The sequence below is a fragment of the Hylobates moloch genome, unplaced genomic scaffold, assembly GCF_009828535.3.
Source record: "Hylobates moloch isolate HMO894 unplaced genomic scaffold, HMol_V3 SCAFFOLD_9, whole genome shotgun sequence".
Classification (NCBI taxonomy): domain Eukaryota; kingdom Metazoa; phylum Chordata; class Mammalia; order Primates; family Hylobatidae; genus Hylobates; species Hylobates moloch.
The window spans coordinates 70,808,240-70,833,325 of NW_026652284.1; the positions used below are offsets into that span (position 1 = coordinate 70,808,240).

At 39.7% G+C, this 25,086-nt stretch overlaps 1 long non-coding RNA gene across 1 annotated transcript; it reads left to right on the forward strand.

The window, feature by feature from the left end:
- The first annotated feature begins 298 nt into the window (after nucleotides 1–298).
- On the forward strand, nucleotides 299–25,086 carry LOC116813403 (uncharacterized). The gene is made up of 3 exons (XR_004370967.2): nucleotides 299–497; nucleotides 2,314–2,554; nucleotides 24,663–25,086. It is a non-coding gene; the product is annotated as an uncharacterized LOC116813403 (long non-coding RNA).

A 25,086-nucleotide genomic window follows, 5' to 3' on the forward strand; every position in this document is an offset into this window, starting at 1 on the left:
CCAGAGGGGGCGGGGCCGCGGGTGCTCGGGGCGGAGCGGGCTGTTTTCAGGTCCCGCTGCCGTGACGCGCTGCCCGCCAGGCTGCGGGGGTCGCGGGGCGTCCGCGTGGGCCAGCGGAGGCCCAGAGCTGCGGAGGGAAACCGCTGGGAGGGGAGAAGGAGCCTGCAGAGGGCGAGGCTGCAAAGAGGGGAGAGCCGGGCGACCGGCAGGGGCCCAGGCGCGCTCCCCGACTTCCCACAGGCGCGCGCATGTCTGCGTGTCAGGGCGCGCGCTCCCCCTCTCGGACCGAGGCGACCCCAGTCCGTGAGCGGCTTGGATCCTCGCCCGTTCCCTCCTGGTAGTTTCCGCAGTAACCTCTTATCGGAGTGGGCAGCTGTGAGTGGCGCTCACATCCGCCGCTGCCCTGTCGAATTGGGGAAAGAGTTCTTGTCCTGTTCTGAGGAGGCTTTGGCTATTGTCCTTGACCCTATTCGCCCTGTCTCAGACTTGCCTCCCAGGTAGCGAGGTCGTCCTGTGGGTTTCATATTGCTTGGTCCTTTAGGAGCTGGAAAAATTAGGTATAAAGTCCCCTCACCCCCTTGACAGAACGCCCCTTCTGACTCCAGAGGTCCTTCATCGAATGCCAGGCATTGGTCTAGGGCATTTGAAAAAGATTCACTGAAGGACATTTCTTAAGGGTTCGCTTTCTCAGAGAGCAGCTTCTCAAACTCATTCGCGGATTTCTTTTCCTCTTTTTGCCTGTTTAAGGTGTGTTCCCCAGGTCCTCTTGCCTTCTTCCTTTTTAGAGTTTCCTGAGCCATCTCATCCAGGCCCAACAGCTTTGATCCTGCCGTGCCCCCCATGAGAGGTGACCCCTAAGTGAATGTCTCTGCCCACACTTCCCAGCTTGTGGTCCGGCCTGTGGACACATCCAGGTGGAATTCCTGCAGGCAGCTGAAACTCAGCAGAGCTTCGTAGATAGATGATCAACTTGGGCTCTGGTGCAAATCACGTTTAGTAACTGGTCAATCAGTCCCTGAATCTCATTGTTGTTTTTTTTTTTTTAATTGCAAAATGGAGATAATGGTACAACTTTGCTTAAGAGTGTTGTGAGGATTAAACAAAATAGAAAGTAATGTGATTAGCACTATGCCTGAAATCAGTCGTCAGTAAATGTTAACTATGTGATGGTATCCCTCATTAAAAGTCATAGACTGACACTTCCTTCTGGGTTTCATATCTCAGTGGATGACCTTCCACCCAGTTGCCTGCCAAATAACGGACCAGGACACCTTAGGTTGTTGCTGATCAGGCTCCTGCTTGCTCCTCCATGCCATTCTCTCCTACCCACCCTGGTTGGGCTGAGTCAGGTAGAGTCCCTACTAGGTGCCAGGCAAGTGCTGCATCCTTCAACTCTCTTTTCCAAGTCTTGTGACTCACACGGAGGAGTAGCTCTTACTGCTCCCACGGCATTTACCTAAAGTTTTACTTCCGTAAAACAGTACCAAGGAGGGATGGTGCTAAACCACTCATGAGAACTCCATTTCCATGATCCAATCACCTCCCACCAGGCCTCTCCTCCAACAATGGGGATTACATACAGTTTGCCATGAGATTTGGGCAGGGACACAAATCCAAATCATCAGTCCTACACTACCTTCCCTTCACCACCACCCTCAATTTGGTATTTCCTTTCCTTTCCCAGGCTACTTTCTGTATGGCCATTATCACATTTGTCCCATTGTATTGTAATTTTTTGTTTACATCACTGTCTCCCTCTTTAGGCTTTGAGTTTCTTCAAGATGGGCCCATTACTTATTTGATCTAAGGAGCAATGAGCCCTCTTTAAATGTTTGTAACATACACAAATGATTGCCATTTGTAGGGGGAAATGAAGGCAGGAAAACCAGACAAAATTGCATAGGCAAGAAGCTATGAGGATCCGTGAAGTAGGATAATGGTCCTGGTGTTAGTTGAATAGGGATAAGTTTAAAGAGGAGCTGGGCAACTGATTTGTTTTCAGAAGAGACGGAGGGGTCAAGGATAACACCTGGATTTCTTATTTAAAGTAATAGATAATGGGGCCATTGACCAAGAAAGCGACTACAGCAAGTCTATAAGAAAGATAGCCTTCACTCTTGATACATGAGACTTGAGGTCTCATGATAACATCCAAATGTGGTATTCCAGTAGGTGGTTGAAAATATAGATATGGAATTAAGTGGGGCATCTCTCCTAGAAATTTTGACATTGGTGTATGGGCAGCAATTAAGACCATGGTTATGAATGAGTGCATGGTGATAGGTGTGCCAAATATTTCCTGTTCTCTTTCAGGAATATAGGATTGTATGCCCTGGCCTCCCTGTGATGGGGTTGAACTACATGACATGTTCTCCGAATTAATTGTGAGCATAGCATTTAATTGTTGATGCAAGACCTTCCAGAACTCTTTTTCTCTTTGCCATGGCAATCATCAGTGTTCCAGAGAGCATATGCACTATCAGTCTTGGTATTGGAGGGAAGATGATGCAGAACAGAGTCCCAGTCACATCATGAAGGACATGTAAAGTGACAAGTAAACCTTGGTTGTTTTAAGTCATTGAGATTTGAGTTTTGTTACCAGAGCAGATCTTTGTCATCCTGGCTAATGTGCCTGAGAAGAAAAGGTTTAAGGAAGAAAACTTGTGAACACCAATGTGCTTGTTAGACTCCTTTGCTTGTAAGAAAGAGGAACTCAAGAGACTAATGAAAAGAAGGAACAAGGGTTTATATGGGTATATGAGTAGCTATTAGGAGCCCAGGCATAAGCTACTCTCTTATTTCTTTCTCATTGTGTCTCTGCTCTTCTCTACCTCTTCAATCTATTCTCATGCTACCAACTGGCTAATTAATCCACTTCTTATCCTCTAGTCTGCATTTCAGAAGAATATAAGCCAGTTCCAGAGCTCTTAGCTCTAAGTCACTTCATGGGCTGCCAGCCAACCTGGAAATAAGCTACTCTTGGGTCAGGTGCTCATCCTGCTCTAAACAGTGTCATTCCTACCTGGAACATCATTTAGCTTTCCTGGGCATAGGACCTCTGGTAGGGCAATGCAAGCTGCAGTGGGATATTTCTATTCTCGTCCCACTACAATTTATTTTTCACAGAATTGTGAAAATTATATTTTACAATTGGATATCAGATGTGTCTTAATCCACATCTACCAGCCCACCACAACCAGCCTAAAACCCTTATAGTGCATTAGGGAAAGACCCAACTCCCTGCCTGGCCTACAAAGCCCTTTATGATCTAGCCTCTGCCTGACACTCCTACCTCACCTTCTGCCACCTTCCCTCTCACACGTTCCAGCCACTCAGGCCTCCTGTGTCTCCCTTGGATGAGTCAAGCTTGTTTCCTCCTCAGGACATTTGCATTCTGCCCTTGCCAATCTTTCTTGTTGGAACACGCTGCTCTTGGCTCTGAGAAAGCCTGGTCTCGTCGTTCTTATTCATTTTAAGCTCTTCTGTCTTCTCCTTGGAGATGACTTTCCTCATTACCCTCATCTAAAGGACTGCCCTCTCTACATCGGATTACTGGTACCCTCATTTTCTTCATAGCACTTATCATCACCTGAAATTGCCTTGTTTATTCCTTTACTTTCTGTCTTCCTTAAGCAGAATGAAATACCATGAGAGTGAGTATCTTTCCTGTCTTGTGAGCCCCTGTACTCTGATTCCCTAGAATAGTCCCTGGCACACGAAATATTTTTTAAGTGAAGGAAAGGGATGGTGGGCAGTGTGCTCATGTGCTGGTTGTTCTCTGGTGTCCTCTATCCAGGTTCAGTGTCTACCCTTCCCTGGCTTGCTGTGTGTCTCAGGAGGTTGGCCTCTAGAGACGGTGTCACTTAGCCTCCACTGGGCTCTGGATTTCCAGTTAGGCTTGACCAGTGAGAGGCACCAGCAGAATATTGGAGGATAGTACAGGTGAGAAGTGGTCAGGGTATTTACCTCTTCCCGGTTGAGTTTCACTATGGTTTTGGCAGTGGTTGAATTTTGTGAACAAAGTTCTTATTTGCCAAGTTTCCAACTTTTTCCCAGCTCTAGTAATGAGTTTCTGATGCTTTGTCATCCCTTTTAATACTTCCTTGATTAGACTCTATTTACAGTTGCTTTTGTTGCCTTCAGGAACTCTCACTGACACAGCAGGGGCAGGTCAGAAGCTGACAAGCTCAGTACAACTAACACTTGAGTTCATATAACTCACCCATAGCCACACAGAGAAAGTGATAGAAGCAGATTTCAAATTTAAACTCAGGGAGTGTGAGGAGATCTGCAGAAACTGTTATATTAGAAGTCCAAGAAAGAGAGAATGTTAAGATATTAAGATGGAAAGATGGAATGTTAAAGTGGTTTGTCAAGTGCAATTGGAGTCCCTTTTTCTTCTGGGTTTGGTGGCCTGCTGTACCTTTGCCTTTCTCTGACTCTCATTAAAATCTTTAATTAAGGGAGATTTTAGAGTCCTAGGCTCAAAATTAAAATTTGGTTTATTTTGTAATAGGGCTCCAGAAGCCTTTAATTCTCTATTTTATTTTATTTCTAAAAGAAAAAGATTGGGCGCTACTAAGATTGGGCACTACTGACCTAAGATAAAGACCCAAGATGAGAGAAGGACCAATGAGTGTCCCTTAGATACTTCTTTTAAAGGTAGCCACTAGGGCCTTAGGGAAAGTACTTTCAGGAACAGACAAATTGCACCAGTTTGAGAGTGAATGAAAGGTAACTATAAAAGAGTGAGTTTAGATAGCACTTTTAATAATTTTGGATGGAAAGGAAGAAAAAGGTGATAGCTAGAAGGTAATACAGGGTGAGGAAGATGGGGACATTCTAACTGAAAGATTCCAGTGTGTTTATAGATTGAGGTAAAGAAAGCTGGCGAGAAGAAGGCATTAAGGAGCAGAAGGGAGGAAATATTATGAAGCCAGGTTGTAAAGGAGATGAAAGAGGATGTGGTTAAGATATTAGGGGAAGGATTAGATGCAGGGGAGACAGTGCTTCCTCTGAGATTCAAAGGAAAGATGTAGAGATGAATGCAAATTTGCCACTGCCTATTTCTAATTGTAATAGATTCTGTCATTTCAGGATTTATTTTAATGTAGTTGGGGAGTGGCAGGTAGTTTTTCTCTCCCCTTTGATAGCCTGGGGCTTCATTTCTATGACTTTTCCTGATCAAAAATAAGAACCAATCTATCTTCTCAGCTCTTCGGGTGTCAATTATACAATGAGCAAATTTTTCCAGGCTGCCTGTTATACACTTGCCCCTACACTTCTGACTTAGATGTGGTACTTTGTTAGTATCTGTGAGGACTGAAAATGAGATAGAAGAGAAAAATCCAATCAAGCATTAAGTAATCACATTTAAATGGAAAATGGGAAGATACTATTAACGAATTCAATGGTACATCACTCTCTAAACTCTAAATTTGCTATTTTATAATTATGAATTTCCCTGTACTGTACAATATTAGCTTCAGTTAATTTTAAGTGCACCCATAACATTAAATGTGTTTTGATATGTGGTTGTTGAAGCTAACTGTTAAAATTAGTTTGCTGTGATTTATTGTTATTCATACAAATGGTTTATCAAATGCAACTGGAGTCCCCTTTTCTTCTGGGTTCGGTGGCCTGCTGTGTTTTTGCCTTTCTCTGGCTCCCATTAAAATCTTTAATTAAGGGAGATTTTAGAGTTGTGTGCTCAAAATTAGAATTTGGTTTATTTTATAACAGGGCTCCAGAATACTTGAATTATTTATTTTATTTTATTTTTTATTTTTGAGACAGGGTCTTGCTCTGTCACTCTGGCTGGAATGCAGTGGAGTGTGCATGGCTCACTGCAGCCTCCACCTCCTGGCTTAAGTGATCCTCCCACCTCAGCCTCCTGAGTGGCTGGGACTACAGGCGTATGCCACCCTGCCTGGCTAATTTTTGTATTTTTTGTTTGTTTGTTTGTTTGGGAAGGAGTCTTGCTCTTTCACCCAGGCTAGAGTGCAGTGGCGCAATCTCGGCTCACTGTAGGCTCCACCCCCCGGGGTTCACGCCATTCTCCTGCCTCAGCCTCCCACGTAGCTGGGACTACAGGTGCCCGCCACCACGCCCGGCTAATTTTTTGTATTTTTTTAATAGAGACGGGGTTTCACCGTGTTAGCCAGGATGGTCTCGATCTCCCGACCTCGTGATCCGCCCGCCTCAGCCTCCCAAAGTGCTGGGATTACAGGCATGAGCCACCGCACCCGACAACTTTTGTATTTTTTATACAGATGGTGTTTTGTCATGTTGCCCAGGCTTCTTTAGAACTCCTGGGCTCAAGCGATACACCTGCCTCGACCTCCCAAAGTGCTGAGTTTACAGGTGTGAGCCACTGTGGCTAACCAGAAGCTCTGAATTCTTCATGAAATTCTGAACCATATAAACACATAAGCCAGGCATCCTTCAGTGAATAACTCCTGCAGCAAAAGGAAATGAAAATATAAGTGCATTGCATCAAATGGTGGCCTCAGGAAAACAATGCTGTTCTTCAACAGGCTCTTCAGCTAGCAAGGCAAATAGTTTGTAGACCCTTTTTGGTGCATTTTACAGAAGACAAGTGCCTTTTTTTCAGACTTGCTTAAGATCTGTAATTTAAATAAGTACATTTGGACCCTGTATGAAATTGTTCTTCACTGTTAGCAACTAATTCTTCCTGAATGAGGAGTATTCAGCTTATTTGTTCAAGAAGAGTATATTGAGGGTATATACTTTGCTAGACTCTTTTGAGACTATGAAGATGAATTAAAGGCATTTCCAACCTTCAGGGAGTACAATCCAATTGTGAAGAAAAGAACAATAACTCCATTACAAAGCCTGTGTGGCGCGTGCATCAGAGTGGTGTTGAAAGGTTTAGGATGGCAAGGGAAAGCATAATGACTTCAGATGGGGTGGCCGTTTCCAAATAGTGCTCCTAGTTCTGTTCCTTGGATGTATTAACTAGACACTTGAAACTGAAGGTGTCCTTGATACTCTGAGCTAATGGTGAAAATAACCAATCTTGGACCACTCTCCCATGCAAGGTTACAGTTGTAGTGGGAAATGCTGCAATCTCATTCATGCTTGATCTGCCATCCTCATGTTTACACACCTGCCTATGCTTCACCAAGTACACACCACCCTGAGGAGTCTCTCCAGTCTCCCTCTCACACTGCTCCTCACTACATATTTGACCCAAAGAAGTGAGTCTTAGTGGAGGCAACATATAAGGATTAGTAGAGAAAGGGTAAGCACCAACTCGTATTAGCTAAGTAATTGTTTAGCTAATTACCACTCCCAGTCAGAAAATGAAAAATTATAGGTTGACTCTGTAGATGTGACTTCCAGTCCAGAAGAGGCAGAAGATGTGGTGTTTCCAGTTTCTGTTAATTTCAATTTCATGGGAAATAGTATTTCAGGATTCCAAATAGAAAACTGTTGTTCATTTATAATGGTGAATAAAAATGCCAAATCTTACTGTTATTATACTTATCTTACCATACAAGTTGATATACACACAAAGTACTTCTCAGTCTAGCCACTACACTAATTAACACCATATAGCATATTAAGGAGAAAAAGTAGTATAAACTATCCACCTTAAATTTTTGTTTAAAAATGTAAGAAAAAGGAAAATTCAGAATATTCTACTGCCAATGAACCTTTGTTTACTAGTATAGAAAATATGATTAGAAACTTATATTGCTTACTTTCACAGAATAAATTCATTACTTTTTAGTCACACTAATAATGTCTTTTTAGTCACCCAGAATAATATCTTTCAAGATTTATTAAATACTATGGTTTTTAAACTCTTCTCATTAATCAAGACAAATAAAATCTATGATTGGAGAAAATTTTAAGAATTTGAACTTGAATCTGGATTTGCATCAATATTATTTGATTCATTTATAAGATATGAGTTAGGGAGGAAAGATCCACTCTGTGGAACTCTAGGCTTAACGTGACTGACCTCATCTCTTTACAACCTTCTCTCCCAAACCTGTGCTCTCAGTTGAAGAGGAAGAAGAGGGGAAACATCGTCTTCAGTTAAAAGAAAGGAGTGAAAAACAAAGCACAGGAAGAGAGGGGCTTGCCTGCTAAGCCACTAAATAAGATCTTACTCAAAAAGGTCTTGTGGGGCATCTACCATGATCCCAGCATTTTAAAGGATACATTGGAGATGTGCCCTCAAGAATCTGTCTTTCAGTGTGAGAAGGCCTAAACAACTGCACCACAAAGTGTTAAATACGGTGACAGCACTGTCAGAAGGGATAACTAAATGCCTGGGAGTCAGAGAAAGTTTTGCAGCCATAATGATATTTGAGCTGGGTGTTGAAGGATAAGTATACAGTTATTTATATCTTACTCATTTCAAAAGGATTTAAGCTGTCTCTGGGATTTGAGCAGACAGTGGGAGGGTAGAATAGCCTTTCAGGCACAGAAAGTGCCAAAGCACAGAAGTGTGAAAAGGTACAATGTGCTTGGGAAGTGGCAAGCTGTTCTGAGGACACATGCATAGAATGCACCTCTGTGTACTCTGGGGGAAGCCAGGCAAATAATATCAACAAATATGCCATCCTCTAACAGTGGTTTGCAGACTTGAGCATGGATCAGAATTCCCAGGAGAGCTTTTCAAAGAACTGTTTACTGGGCCTTATCCCCAGAGTTTTTAATTCTGCTGGTGTGTGGCCTTGGAAGGCAAGAATTTGCATTTCTCACAAGTTCCCGAGTGATACTGCTGCAGCTGGTCTTGGGACCATACTTTAAGAACCATTTCTGGTTTTCTGGACTTCTTCCTATAATCAGTTGGGAGTCCCTGGAATTGTTAGACCTTTAGAAAGAAATAAACGTATTTGGATTTAGAAAATTTACTAAAAGGAAGGAAACCACTTGGTAGATTATGTCACATGTCCAAGAGACACAGTAAATAGACTGCAACCCATTTATGGAAAGATGAAATAAACTTGAGAATGTCTAAAGCATAACAAGATTACTTGGAATGATGGAATATGGGGAATAAAAGAAAGGGAAAGAGTCCAGGATTTTAAAATTATGTTCCACAATATAAATGAAATTCTATAGTGTTTATGAATTCAAAGAATCTTATTCCACCAACAAACCATACAAAGTTTTAGATCATTTTCTTGCCAGTATCATGAGCTGGGCCTTTACAGCTAGACAAAGAGATGGCCCAGTGATGGTCATTCAGCAGTCATATCTCAAAAATGTGTAACACGAAGCCCACTCAGATAGGAGCAAAACTTCCTAAGGAAACTTCTAGGGGTGTTTAACCCACTTCTGGTGGTTGCAGAAATCATTGCACCCACTCTTAGTATCAGAACCTTGGCTGTAAATCAGTTGTGGTGTTTCAGCAAAAGAAACTCAACAGAGTAGACAGACAACCTACAAAATAAGAGAAAATATTTGCAAACTATACATCTGACAAATGTCTAATATCCGGGATCTATATGGAACTTAAACAAATTTTCGAGCAAAAAGTAAACAACACCATTAAACAATAGGCAAAGGCCATGAACACTTCTCAAAAAAAGACATACATATGGCCAAAAAGCATAAGAAGAAATGCTCAACATTATTAATCACTAGAGAAATGCTCTAGTGATTTCTAGAGAAATGGGATACCATCTCACATCAAATAGAATGGCTGTTATTAAAAAGTCAAAAAATAACAGATACTGGCAAGGTTGTGGAGAAAAGAGAGGGAGGCATATAAATTAGTTCAGCCATTGTAGAGATAAGTGTTGCAATTCCTCAAAGAACTCAAAACAGAATTACCATTCAACCTAGCAATCTCATTATTGAGTATACATCCAAAGGAATATAAATTATTCTACCATAAAGAAACATGCATGCATATATTCATTGCAGCACTATTCACAAATAGCAAAGACAAGAAATAAATCTGAATGCCCATCAATGGTAGACCTGATAAATAAAATGTGTTGTATATGCACCATTAAATACTATACAGCCATGGAAAAGAATGAGATAATGTTCTTTGCAGCAACATGGACAGAGCTGAAGGCCGTTATCCTGAGGGAACTAATGCAGGAACAGAAAACCAAAATATCTTATGTTCTCACTTATAAGTGAGAGCTAAACAATAAGAACATGTGGACACAAAGAAGGGAAAGCAGACACCAGTACCTACTTGAGGGTAGAGGGTTGGAGGAAGGAGAGGATCAGAAAAAATACCTATTGGGTACTATGCTTATTATCTGGGTGACTAAATAATCTGTACACCAAACTCCCATGACACACAGTTTACCCGTATAACAAATCTGCACATGTACCCTTGAACCTAAAATAAAATTGTGGTGTTACCAGCCTGAATATACCTCAGCAAGTGTAGAAGCCCTGTCCCCTGACCCCCAGTGCATAAGAGACTTCATAAAAACTATAAGAAATTGATAAATTGAGACTGGTGGAAGCCACAAAATGGCAACATAAATATATTTGAGTAAGTTGATACCAATTATATTAAACACTTACAGGGAAGTTTTGAAATTAACTTCCAGTTTCTCTGTCTAGCAACTATGAAGCCTTTAGCCAAGAATACTTAAGGAGTAGTCTCTGTTCTGATCTATCCTCCTTTGAATGTTTTTCTTCTTCAGGTACCTTGGTTATGTGACACTCTTCTCGAGTTATATGATGTTCTTATCTCTTGCGGGGCTGTTGAAATAATCAAATCTTTTGTACAAACACTTATTTATCTTTTTGCAGATTTTGAATTGTCCCATCAATATAATTTCTGTCAGTAGTATATCCAAAGCAGTTGCTTTCCTTAATCCTCATTGCTAAATATTTATAACTCATTAGCCTTTCTGTTTTTGCAGCCCATGAACCCTCTGTGTCTCTTGGATTGGACTACAGCCTTTGTGGTGTGCCCTTGGTTAGGACTGCACAGGGGGTGAAAGGAAAGTATGGAGTGGGGTGGGAGTAAGATAGGAGTTACATTTTGCTCCTTTTGACTGGAAGGATAACTTTCATATGGGGTTTAAACTGAAGAAAAGACTGGTGCAGTGGGTCATGCCTGTAATCCCAGCACTTTGGGAGGCCGAGGTGGGTGGATCACTTGAGGTCAGGAGTTCAAGACAAGCCTAGCCAACATGGTAAAACCCAGTCTCTACTAAAAATACAAAAATTAGCCAGGCGTAGTGGGGGGCCCCTGTAATCCAGCTATTTGGGAGGCTGAGGTAGGGAGAATTGCTTGAACCCAGGAGGTGGAGGTTGCAGTGAGCTGAGATCACGCTACTGCACTCCAGCCTGGGTGACAGCATTAGACTCCATCTAAAAATAATAATAATAAATTATCGGGAGAACCCGCCCCCAGTATTTCAATGTAGGTTCTTTCTATTTTCCCTAAGTGTCGGCCGGCTGAGAAATAAAGAGAAAGAGTACAAAGAGAGGAATTTTACAGCTGGGCTTCCAGGGGTGACATCACATATTGGTAGGACCATGATGCCCACCTGAGCCACAAAACCAGCAGGTTTTTATTAAGGACTTTAAAAGGGGTGGGGGTGTATGAACAGGGAGTAGGTCACAAAGATCACATGCATCAAAAGGCAAAAAGGAGAACAAAGATCACATGCTTCTGGGGCCAATAAAGATCAAAAGGCAAAGGGCAAAGCAACAATCACAAGGCAAAGGGCAAAATCAAAAACTCCCAATAAGGGTCTATGTTCAGCTGTGCACATATTGTCTTGATAAACATCTTAAACAACAGAAAACAGGGTTTGAGAGCAAACAACCAGTCTGACCTCAAATTCACCAGGGTGGGTTGTTTTCCCCACCCTAATAAGCCTGAGAGTACTGCAGGAGACCAGGGCGTATTTCAGTCCTTATCTCAAACGCATAAGACAGGCACTCCCAGAGCAGCCGTTTATAGATCTCCCCCCAGGAATGCATTCCTTTCCCAGGATCTTAATTATTAATATTCCTTCCTAGGAAAAGAATTCAGCGATATCTTCCCTACTTGCATGTCCATTTATAGGCTCTCTGCAAGAAGAAAAATATGGCTCTATTCTGCCCCACACCGCAGGCAGTCAGACCTTATGTTTGTCTTCTCTTGTTCCCTGAAAAATTACTGTTATTTTGTTCTTTTTCTAGGTGCACTGATTTCATATTGTTCAAACACACATGTTTTACAATCAATTTGTACAGATAACACAATAGCGGTCCTGAGGTGACGTACATCCTCAGCTTACGAAGATAATAGGATTAAGAGATTAAAGTAAGACAGGCATAAGAAATTATAAGAGTATTATTTGGAAAGTAATAAATGTCCATATTAAAATGAAATTTTCACAATTTATGTTCAGAGATTGCAGTAAAGACAGGCGTAAGAAATTATAAAAATATTAACTTTGGGAACTGATATATGTCCATATTAAAATGAAATCTTCACAATTTATGTCCCTCTGCCATGGCTCCAACTGGTCCCTCAATTCAGGGTCCCTGACTTCCCGCAACAATAAATAAATCTAAAAAAATTTCCTCCCTTGGACAGAAATTTTACTCTTCCTTTATAGCAATATTAAACACAGTCTTTGGCTGCAGTCTTTCAGGAACTTCTCTGATTCACCATTTTGTGCTCACAAATCATATGGGAAACAAAAACTTGCATAATACATTTCCTCAGTATTGGGGTAAGAGGGGGTTAATAAATTAGACCTTCTCACCACCTAAGTTTTGAACTGTTGAGAGAGATGTAGGTCAGTCAAATGAAGGTCAAAACTTTAGCAATATTCCTGATAGAGTTGATGGAGAATGGACCTTAGAGTGAGAGCCAAATAATAACTCTCTGCTGCCAGCAGGAAACTTGGAATAGCCCAGTAGCTAGAAGATTTGAGTGTAGAGCAGACAGACTGAACTAGGCCAATCACTGTCACTCACCTACCAGGTAATTAATTCAACCACCACACGGAGCAAGAAACCACGAGAAATACTTCCTCATGGAAAGCAAAGGATAAGTTATGTAAGACATATATTTTATAAGAGAGTTTTAAAGATAGTAATAAAAAATGGCCAGGTGCAGTGGCTCATACCTGTAATCCCAGAACTTTAGGCAGCCAAGGCAGGAGGATCGCTTCAGACCAGGAGTTTGAGACCATCCTGGACAACATAGTGAGACCACATCTCTGCAAAATACATTTTAAAAAAAGAAAATAACAATGACTAAGGCTAACCATGTCTAACAATGACTTCTAAACTATAGAAAAATAGTTTCTTCCCTCAAAGGTAATAAATGTCAAACACAATAAGGAATTTTAAAAATTCAAGAAAGTTAATATTTTCCAATCTATGAATGAAGATGATTAATTACATACATATCTTGTGTTGACTCCACTAAAGGCCTGTTTAATTTTTTAGAAGGTACAATTAGGAGAGTTAAGGTTTTCTAATGTCACACACTAGTTCTTCTTCCATCTGTTCCTCCAGTTTGCATAGTGGTGGAGTTAAAGCTGGATCCATGGCCACCCAGCTAGAAATACAATTGTTTAGCTTTACTTGCAGCTAGAAGTAGCCACATGAATAAGTTCTCTCCAGCGGAATGGTAACATAAGAGTGATGTGTGCAAATCTAACTTCATTTGTTTGTTTTTTGGGTTTTTTTTTTGAGACAGTCTCACCCTGTTGCCAAGACTGGAGTGCAGTGCAGTGGCACAATCACAGCTCATTGCCTCCTCATCCTCCCAGGCTCAAGCAATCCTCCCTCCTCAGCCTCCCAAATAGCTAGGACTACAGGTGCATGCTACTACACCCAGTTAATTTTTGTATGTTTTGTAGAGGTGGGTTTTTGCCATGTTTCCTAGGCTGGTCTTGAACTCCCGGGCTCAAGTGATCCTCCCGCTCGGCCTCCCAAAGTGCTGGGATTATAGGCATGAGCCACCATGGCCAGCCGAAACTTACTTGTTTAAAACCAGTAGTTGTTCCCCACTATCATTCCCCCTCTGAGTTGAATGCCAACATGGCAGAGACCCAAGGCACCAGGGACCCTTTGTGACCTAATGAAGCAGAGCCACTCTAACCACATAGTCTGGCCAGACTGTGAGATGAGAAATAAACTCCTACGTTATTTAGGCCACTATATGTTTAGGGCCTTTTTTTTTTGTATCAGCTTAACATATCATTTAACACAAATATGTATACCCATTTAAAACGTATTTAAAAAAAACTCAATAGGAAAATATCTGTACAATTAGCTACTGTAGTGGATTGGATAATGGACCCCAAATGATATGCCTACTCAGAACCTGTGAATGTGAGTTTATTTGAAAATATAGTCTTTACAGATACAATGAAAGTAAGGATCGCCAGATGGTATCATCCGGGATTAACCAGGTGAGCCCTAAATCCAATGGCACATGTCTTTATAAGAGACAGAAAAGAAACCAGAAGACAAGGAAACCACGTGAAGGCAGAGGCAGAGTTGGAAGTGAGGCATGTGAAGCCAAGGGACACCTGGTGTCCGCAGGAGCTGGAAAAGGCAAGGAAGGATTCTGCCCTAGAGCTTTTATAGAGAGCATAGCCCAGCTGACAATTTGATTTTAGACTTCTGGCCTCCAAAGTGTGAGAAAATAAGTTTCTGTTGTTTTTAAGCCACATACATAGTTTGTGGTGATGTCTTATGGCAGCTCCAGGAAACTAGAACAGCTACCTAATAAAATTTGATCATGAGGATGGAGAAACTGGACACGGAGAAATAAAAAGAACAGTTTCTTGTATTGTTATGAAATGCTGAGAGAAGCACAGAGCACTATTTACATTAGTTTTATATGCTGGCTCATTCATTCATTCATGACTTTTAAAAAAAATTATCTGAAATGCTTCAACTGCTGAAAGGTGCAGGGCATATAAAATGAACCACAGGGTCCCAGCCCTCAAGAGGTTCCTTGTCTCCTTGGAGAACATAGATGTTCGTAGACAATACTATTTTATTCATTTTAAAAATAAATTTCATGTAAGAATTACAGGCTACTTGGCAATGAGGAAATCACTCACTGAGTTGTTAGAAAAATAAGTTTACCTGTCTAAGAAAATCAGATATGCGATTTGTCCCATGATGATAATTCTGTCTGGTGAATAGGATAAAAATATTAATTTTTTAAAAAGGTTGCTTGTACTTCTAAAGCCATTCACTTTATAAAATAAATTTTTAAAATAAAATATCCTCTAATTTAGTTGAATGCTTACTAATAGTGATAACGACTTGAGAAATATGCTGAAAGAAAATAATTTGAAAGCTTAATTCTTAGGAAATATTACCACTTAATGATTAATCAAAATGGAATAATACCTTAATATGAAAATAAAATGACTTACAGAGGCAAACATTTTATTTATATTTTAGTAATATCATTATATTAAAAGTTAAGTACCAAGAAATCATATAAACACTTTTAATGTAATTTTTTTTTTAAGACAGGGGTCTTGAGCTCCTGTCTTCAAGTTTTTCTCCTACTTTGGCCTCCCAAAGTGCTGACATTACAGTAGTGTGAGCCACCATGTAGTGTGAGCCACTGCACCCAGCCAAATGTGATATTGGTTATTCTTCTATGTCCTTTGGAAAATGGTATTCTAAAAGTTGGTAAAATAAAAGGAATTGGCTTGAGTTCGTTAATAAGTATTAAAAAATACAGGAAAAATACTGCTTTGCATAACAAAACTAGTTTAATATTTAAAAACAGTTAAATATTTTTCATTTGCACAAAAAAATCTGACCAAACTCTTTTTCAGATTTAATGCACGTGAATAGAAGTTAAAATTAATATCTTTGTATTCCTGTTTTTATATTTTTATTGCCTTATAAGTTGATGAAATAACATTCCCTTCTAACCAATGAAAATCTTCAATTGAGAATAAGCTGGAAAATCTACTTAATAAAGAGACTTTTTCTAGGGGGGCATTTGTGCATAATTCCTCTTCATATACCCAGTATATAAAATATGCCTTTTAAAAAATATTCTGACAGCCCATAAATACAGTACCTATTTCAAAAACACAATTGTCCTGGAGCCATTCCTCAGGTTAAAAGCCAAAAAGCCAAATAACAAATTGGCTCTGTGATGACGCAGAAAGAATGTATTGAGCATTATTCCTTGGGTTGCATTTAGACTTGGGTATGAATAGTCCAAGATTCTTCCCTATATTAGTTTTATATTGGTGCAGCAAGCTACAGAGTGACCTAAAAAGTGTCCTTCTTGGTTTTATTACAGGTTAAACTGTAAAGCAATATGTGATCTATTGTCTAAGTTATCTCTAAATTTTATTTTGGAACTTAAGATCCTCACTAGGTTCTCTCATACTGAGGGTCATCCTTCTTAATTACTCCCACTGTCTTCTGAGTCCCTTCCCCTCCCCGCTAGTATTTTACTCTGTTTCATATTATCTTTTATTTTGGCTCCCTTCTAATTTTTTACTAAATACTGAACTTGTATGATATTCCCTTTTATGCTAGGCAGTATTATTTTGACACATAAAATGAGAACTTAGTGTATAAGAAATGTATATTGAAAATATGCATAAAAACACTGGAAGGAAATATACCAAAATGTTTTCCTTTGAATGTTATTACAAGTAATTTTTTTAAATCAGCGTAGTACTTTTTATCCTTTCTAACTTTTTTTTTGACAGAGAAACAGGACTTTATTTTGCTTTGTTCCAACTGCAAAATTGGACAGAAAATCCCTCTAGGTTTTTGTTTGTTTTTGTTGTTGTTGTTGTTGTTTTGTTTTGTTTTGTTTTGCTCATGGATTATCTTGTTAAAATGCCCTCATTGGAACTGTTTTATGTCAAGAAGTTTGTTGTAATGTCACCTTGATCATTTCTGATTGTGCTTAGTTAGATCTTCTGGGTTTTTGTTTTGTTTTGTTTTGTTTTGTTAATCTAGCTAGCAGTCTATTGATCTTCTTTATCTTTTTAAAGAAACAGCTTTTGGTTTCATTCACTCCTTATATGACTTTTAGTTCTCAATTTCATTCAGTTCTGCTCTGATTTTGGTTACTTCTTTCCTTCTCCTACCTTTGGGTTTACTTTGTTCTTCTTTTTTAACTTCCTCTGTGTGTGATATTAGATTGTTAATTTGAGAGCTTTCAACTTCTTGAGATAGGCATTTAGCACTATAAACTTTCTTCTTAACACTGCTTTTGCTTTGTTTCAGAGATTTGGGTATGTTGTGTCTCTCTTTTTATTTATTTCAAATAACAATGACTTCTGCCTTAATTGTGTTGTTTGTCCATAGTCATTCAGAAGCAAGTGATTTAATTACCATGTAATTGTGAGGTTTTGAGAGAGCTTCTTGGTATTGATTTCCATTTTTATTCCATTCTTGTCTGAAAGTATAATTGGTATGATTTTGATTTTTTTGAATTTGCTGAGACTTGCTTTATGGCTGAGCATGTGGCTACTCTTAGAGTATGTTCTGTGTACAGATAAGAAGAATGTATATTCTAAGGATGATGAGTGGACTGTTCTGTAGATGTCTATCAGGTCCAACTGGTCAAATGTGAAATTTAAGTCCACTATTTATTTGTTAGTTTTTTGTCTTGGTGATCTGTCTAACGCTGTCAGTGGAGTGTTGAAGTTCTCTACTATTATTGTGTGGCTATTTCTACTCATAGGTCTAGAAGTACTTGTTGTATGAATCTGGGTGCTCCAACATTGGGTGCATACATATTTAGGATAGTTAAGTCTGCATGTTGAATTGAAACTTTTATGATTATGTAATGTCCTTCTTTGTCCTCTTTTACTGTTGTTGGTTTAATGCTGGTTTAAAGTCTGTTTTATCTAACATGAGAATAGTCACCTCTGTCTTTAATGCATTCCATTTGCATGATAGATCTTTCTCCAACCCTTTACTTTGAGCATGGGATGTCCTTAAGCATGAGATGGGTCTCTTGAAGACAGCAGATAGATGGTTTGTTTTTGTTTTTGCTGTTGTTGTTGTTTGAGACAGGGTCTCTCTCTGTTGCCCAGTGGTGTGATCACTGCAACCTCCGCCTCCTGGGTTCAAGCAATTTTTATGCCTCAGCCACCCTAGAAGCTGGTACTACAGGCACATGCCACCACGCCCAGCTAATTTCTGTATTTTTGGTAGAGACAGGGTTTCACCATGTTGGCCAGGCTGGTCTCAAACTCCTGATCTCAAATGATCTGCCCACCTCAGCCTCCAAAAGTCCTGGGATTACAGGCATGAACCATCACACCAGGCCTAGGTCTTGTTTTTTTAATCCAACCTGCCACTCTGTGGCTTTTAAGTGGGATGTTAAGACCATTTACATTTAAGGTTAATGTGGATATGTGAAATTTTGATCCTATCATGAAGTTATTAGCTGGTTGCTTTGTAGTTTTTATCGTGTGGTTGCTTTACAGACTCTGTGTCTGTGGGCTATGTATTTAAGTGTCTTTTGGAGGGAGGAGGTATCATTCTTTCATTTTCATGTTTAGCACTCCTCCCTTAAGGAGTTCTTGTAAAGTTAGTCTCTTTGTGCTTGCTTGTCTGGAAAATATTTTATTTCTCCTTCATTTATGAAGCTTAGTTTGATGGGATATGAAATTCTTGACTGAAGTATCATGTCTTTAAGAATGCTGAAAATAGGTCCCCAATCTCTCCTGGCTTGTATGACTTTTGCTGAGAAGTCTCCTATTAGCCCAGTGGAGTTCCCTTTGTACATAATCTGACGTTTTTCTCTAGTTGCCTTTAAAATTTTTCCTTTAGCATTATTGTAGACAGATTAGTGATTATATGCCTTAGTGATATTTGTTTTATATAGCATTTTGCAGGTGTTCTCTGGATTTCTTGTATCTGAATGTGTATGTCTTTAGGAAGATTAAGAAATTTCTCTTGAATTATTCCCTCAAATATGTTTTCCAGGTTGTCTTCTTTTTATCTATCTCTCTCAGGAATACCAGTAATCCATAGGCTTTGTTGCTTTACATAATCCAATATTTCTTGAAGACTGTTCATTTTTGTAGTTCTTTTTTCTTAATTTTTTTCTGACTGGACTAATTCAAAAGACTAATCTTCAAGCTCTGAATTCTTTCTTCTTCTTGGTTCAGTCTATTGATAAAAGTTTCCATTGTATTTTGAAGTTCCTTAATTGAGTTTTTTAGTTACAGTAGCTCTGATTGACTTATTTTTAAGATATTTATTTCTTCTTTTATTTGCTGGATTGATTTAGAAGTTTCTTTGTGTTGATTTCAACCTTACCTTGGATCTCCTCAAGCTTCCTTGCTATCTATGCTTTGAATTCTTTATCTGTCATTTCTGATTTTCCATTTTGGTTAAGGACCATGGCTGGAAAGCTAGTGCAATCCTTTGGTGGTGTCACTACATTAAGATTTTTCATGGCCTTAGAATTCTTGCACTGGTTCTTTGTCATCTGGAGATGCTGGCACTTCCAATTTTTATAATTATTTTCCTGTGGTTAGGAATTTTTCTTCTTCTTTATGTTATTGTTTGTTTTTTTTTTTCTTCTTTCCACTTCCCTGCTTCCCTAGGGGATGTGGCTGTAGAGAATTTTGGCTAGGGCCTTCTGGCTTTGCATTTATAGCCCTAGGCACTTCTGTCAGCAGGTTTTTTTACTAGGTTGTGCAGTTCCACTCCACCCTTCCTGTGCAGAGATCGGCATGCAGAGGGACCCTCTCTGCTTTATGCCAGGCAGATCTGCAGGCACTTGGAACACCAGTTCACCTTGTTCAGTTGATATTACCCAGATGTTGCTTATAGATAAGAGCTGGCTGTGACCAATGCAGCTGGGTATATACTTGATCCTTGTTTACTGGAAGAAGATACCTGTTGCCTCTGACAACACACTGATTTATGGAGTGCACAGTGGTCTGAGCTCCCTGCTCAGTCCTGGGTGGTGGAGGGGCAAGATGAGTAGAGTTGGACTGGGAAGGTCCATCTGTGGATCCTCCAATGGCAGGCACAAGTACCACTACTGAGGGAGCATCCAGTGGGTGGCCACCAAGTGCCCAAAGGTATGCCTAGGCGTGGAGCTGAGAAACCACATCAGCCTCAGTTCTCTGCATGGGAATGAGGATAGTGGGTACTCTAGGTTCCTGGAGATCTGCCTAGGTATGAGGTGGAGAGGGCCCCTCTGTACCCAGATCTCTGCACAGGAAAGGTGGATCAGCTCAGGCTGCTGAACCAGGTGAGCTGTTGTTCCAAATACTTGAAGATCTGCCTGGGTGTGAAGCAGAGAGGGTCCCTCTGCACCCGGATCTTTGCACAGGAAGGGTGGGGTGGCTCAGCTTGTCAATCCAGGTGAGGAGATGCTTTGAATGCCTGGAGATCTGCTGGGCATGGAGCGGAGAGGGCCCGACTACACCACGATCAATGTGTAGGAATGGTGGGGCAGCTCAGGCTGCTGATCCAGGCAAGGGGTGCTCTGAATACATGGAGAGACCTGTCTGGGTATGGAGCAGACAGGACCTGCTACACCATGTTTATGTCCCATGCTACACCATGTCCATGTCCATGAAGGGTCGGGCAGCTCAGGCTGCTGGTCCAGGCAGGTGGGTGTTCTGAGTGTCTGGATTTCTGCCTAGGGTTTGAACAGAGAAGACCTTGCTGCACCATGATCTCTGGGGAGCAGGCTGGGGCACCCAGCAAGGACACATGCAGACTGATTCCAGGTCACCTGGCTGGCCTCTCCTTGCCACTCAGGAGAAACTACAGCTGTAGCAGCTCTCTCCTGCCCCAGCTTTGTGATAGGAGAGAGCACAATTCCAGTGCCTACTGCTGAGGCACTTCCCAAATTGTGACTATGTAATTCCCTACCCCACTCCAGGGCAGGTGCTCCAATCTCTTGTCAGAGACTAAAATGCTTCCACAGCCAGGGTGCTAGGTTGACAAAGAATGGCTGACTTTGTACGCATCTGGATTAAAAATGGCATCCTGCTTTAGGTCCCGGGTCTGGGAAAATGCCTGCAGCTTTTCCTGGTGTCTTTCCCTCACAGTGTCTCCAAGCCTCTCCCCAGTTAATTCAGAGCTTGAGAGAAACAAAGTGCTTTCCCTTGGCCTGGGTTGCTTGGATCCCCAGTGGAAAGGTAAGTCACAGAGGAAGGTTTTCTGCCTCTTTCACATACTGGGGCTTCACTCACTTTTAGTAGCCAGATGCTGTCACAGGAGCTGTTTGCCCACATTCTCCTCCCTAGGATCTGGGGTGTCCTTCACAATTCCAGTGGATTCCCATTTTCCTTCCTGAATTAAAGCTCACAGAATTCATATTTAGGCACTATCTTGTTATTTCCCAGTTGCTGAGGCATGCTAAAAGCCTCTAATCTTGGAGGGCAAAAACTCCTTTCTAACTTTCTATAATAAAATCTGATAGATATTTATGTTCGTTTATTTGCAATTTAAAGTGTCAGCTTTATTCTACAAATGTAAATAGGTGGAAGGAGATAGCTGTGGGGTCTCTAATGCCTGTCCTCCAGGGAAGACAGCTGGGTTCACAGTTGTCTTCCCCAGGATCAGTTAGAGAAGCTGGAGAATCCCATTAATCTCTTTTAAGGAATCCCTATGTAGGTAGGGATACCTTTGTAGGGCAAAGGTAGTGTTGAAGAGTCTTCTTACGACTTAACAATTCATGAGGCACATAAGCACCAAGGAGCCAACATTGTACACATTTTACTTAATCCAAATTCATTGTAAATGAGAAGTATAAAATGATATTTAGAAAATATTGTCCAATGGAAGAGAAAAATCAAATGGGATCACTGACATACTCAATTTTAGCTTAAGTTAAAAAGAAAAGGTGATAAAACTATACTTTTATTTAAGTACCTAGGTACCTAGGTATCTACTATGATTTTAGAATGTCACATGGTGGTTATCAATTCATTAGACAGAGGCTTGAAATGTATTTGTATACATTTGTAGATGCATATAATTTTAATGAATTATCTTTTTGCCATTAAATTCTATGTATAGCTTATCTCAGCAGTATTGGTTTTTGGTAATATATTGTTTAATAAATCTTTGGAAAAGTTAACATGAAATCCATTGTTCTATTCAAGCAGCAGAAAGCACTTTATTTTAAGTATGATTCAGGTGGTAGAAAGAATAAAATCAGTTTTGTATTGGTGTTGCTGCTTTTTCACTCTGAAAAAGATTTTTGTTGTGTTAAAGCCATTTTGCTTCTCGAAGTGAATCTTCTTTCCTATATTTTTATTAAGGTTTCTTATGGGCGTTTTCAAATAAAATATATAAGTGGAGACATATTAAACCAGTAATATTGCTTTCCAGGTGCTCAATTTCAACTTCAAAACACAAAGAAAAATGTCAAATAGGACTTAGAATAAAGTTGCACTAGGTTTTTAAGACTTACAACATTCACTTATGGAACTACTCATATTTTAAGACAAATATAAAAATGTTCCCCCTGGTGAAATGTTTGCTATTATATGATACATAGTTAAATCAATGAGAAATAAGGCCAAGAATAGACAAATACTAAAGAGAAGCTTCATTGTGCAAATATCCTCAGAAAAACCTTGAAAAACATACCTCCCAGTTGTAAATATTACAACTGAGTTTACACAAAATGTCTATTAAAGCCAGTGGGAGTCATGCATTCATACATTTCTGGCTAGGATAGTAGTTTTTAATAATCGCTAAGGTCTTATATAAAGGTCTATATGATTCCTTGTCTTAATTATTTTAAGTAGCAGTTCCTGTTTCAATGTCCGACTTTTCTGTTGATTTAATGTTTTGAAACACCAATTTCTAAAAATAAGGGGATAATCACTATTTCAGTTGTAAATTAGTAGGTATCACATTTGCTTTTGTAAACTTGATTTGCAATTGTTGTTTAAGCATTTACCTATTAGCATAACAACAGATAACCTCGTATTATGTTTTGGTAATGACTATGTAGACATTTTATCTGTGAGAGGGCTAGTGCCTGTCATGGATCAACTCACTAGTAACTTGTGCTTATTTAAATCTGGTTTTAGCCTAATGGTTTGCTTATCTCACTTTGAGGGGCTATTAAAGAACAAAAATAATTTAGAATTTAAAAAATTTGTATTACTTTTCAGAAATAGAAAAATCATGTCATAAAGAATAAACTAAAGCAGTTTGAACACAACAGATTTGAAGAAGGCCATCTGCATTTGCTGCCTCCATAACTTGCCTTCCTTAACCAATTTATCTGCAGATGCTGTAGAAGAACCTCTTCTGCAAGACCATTCATTCATGCCTTGAGACAGTATGAATCAAGCTGACTTTTTTTTTCCAAGGAGTTTTTAAGTAAATAAATGAATATACCAGTCAGGAGATGAAAGAGAAACCCAGCCTAGAGATGCAAATATAGAAGATACCAGTATTTTAGTAGTTGGTAAAACCAAGGCAGTGTCTGAGATCATCTAGGAAAAAGATTATCTATCAGTTTTCTAAACCCCATGCCTTTTTTGAATAAACAGAACACCTTTTCCCCCACCCCATCGTCATTGAGAATCTTAGCCTCAACATCCACCTAGTTCCAGCTTTGTTTTTGTGTTCTACATTATAAAACCAACATTTTTGGCTTCATTTTCAAATTACTATAATATTTAACATGCCTTTTCATACTATATATGTGACACCCCTGATGAATAAGAAGAGCAGCCAGCTGAGAATGGAAGCTCTACAAAGCTATTTTTTCAACAGCTGTGACTGACCCACTCACCTCACAGGGTGGGTAAGAGCAGCAAACCATATAGATCTCTACCTATATGAAAACCATATAGGTAGAGATCTTTGAGACTCAGTATATAAAAGCCAGAATTTACATGACACTCTTGCTAAAAACAGATAATAGCCGTTTCTAAGAATATGTGCAAAGGGAAATTTTTATGTTAGTACTTGCTTTTGGAAAGTCTAGCATGGTATATTGCAGTGATTAGCAGTTCAATTCATTGCAAAATTTCAATCACATAGCTGCAAAGTAACTCATGGTAGATATATTTTATTACCAGCATTCAAACCATTCTCCTCTCTCTTAATATTTAATAGTTCTCTAATTCTAAATTTAGCAAGTCAAATGGAGCAGTTCATGAACAGTGTAGATGGTAGTATGGGTATCCTTTATTCAGTGTGGGCAGTCTTTGGTTTACTGTCAAGATTTTGTTGAACTCCATGGACTGGTTTATAAATATGTAATTGTTCTGTATATTATGCTCTTTACAGTGAATGTCAAGGCCTTTACTGACACCAATATCAGCAAAATATATTCTGCAAACAAAAACAGCATTTTTTTACTTTTAAATCAATAGTTCATGTGTACATTATTTAAAAATTTGAGGGAGATTGGGTTACTACTTAATGTGTTTTGTCAGAGTACTAAGAGTATTTCTAAACTCACCTTAACTAAGTCTCCTCCCCTGATACCTCTGAGAGGTGTATTCTCACAAAGCAAATGATTCAAGGGAGAAAACAACTAAGCAACAACAGTTAAAAAAAAACAAAAAACTTTATTAGTTAGGAATTTAGCTTCAAGCCACTCTACAAAGCTCTAGTAAGCTTGGCTGAGTACATGAAAGGCTCCTTTTTCCTGAGCTTATTAGGCCTGAATAGCCTCAAGCTAAGGCAGGCTTTTAGGATGCTCTCTCTTCATTTTTTTTTCCTTTTCTTAGACTCCAGTGGGCACTAATGGAAATGGAGAGAAAGACAAACAAGAGGATCCTGTTAGCTCCCTGTGTACTGCAGAAGTGGTGTAGGCTGTGCTCCGAACTTAGAGAGAAGAAGGAAGAGAGGACAACCCCTCTATCCCCAGATTCTCTTCCAGCCCTGTTCTGCCAGCCAGCTAATTGGAAGCAAGAGAGAAGGGAGGGCTGTGGTGACCTCTCTCGACACCAGAGGAAAACCTGACCCTAGAAAAATCAGCTCAATCAATATCATGTGATCTTATCAAAGCAAGCAACCCTACTCCCTTAACTGGTGGAAAAGGTGTGAATGTCAACTAGAGTTCTATACTTTAAAAACAACAAAAATATTGCAAATTTTGAGTATCTTTCCTAAAGAAAACAACATATTGTAATCTTGTTTTCTGTTAGATAA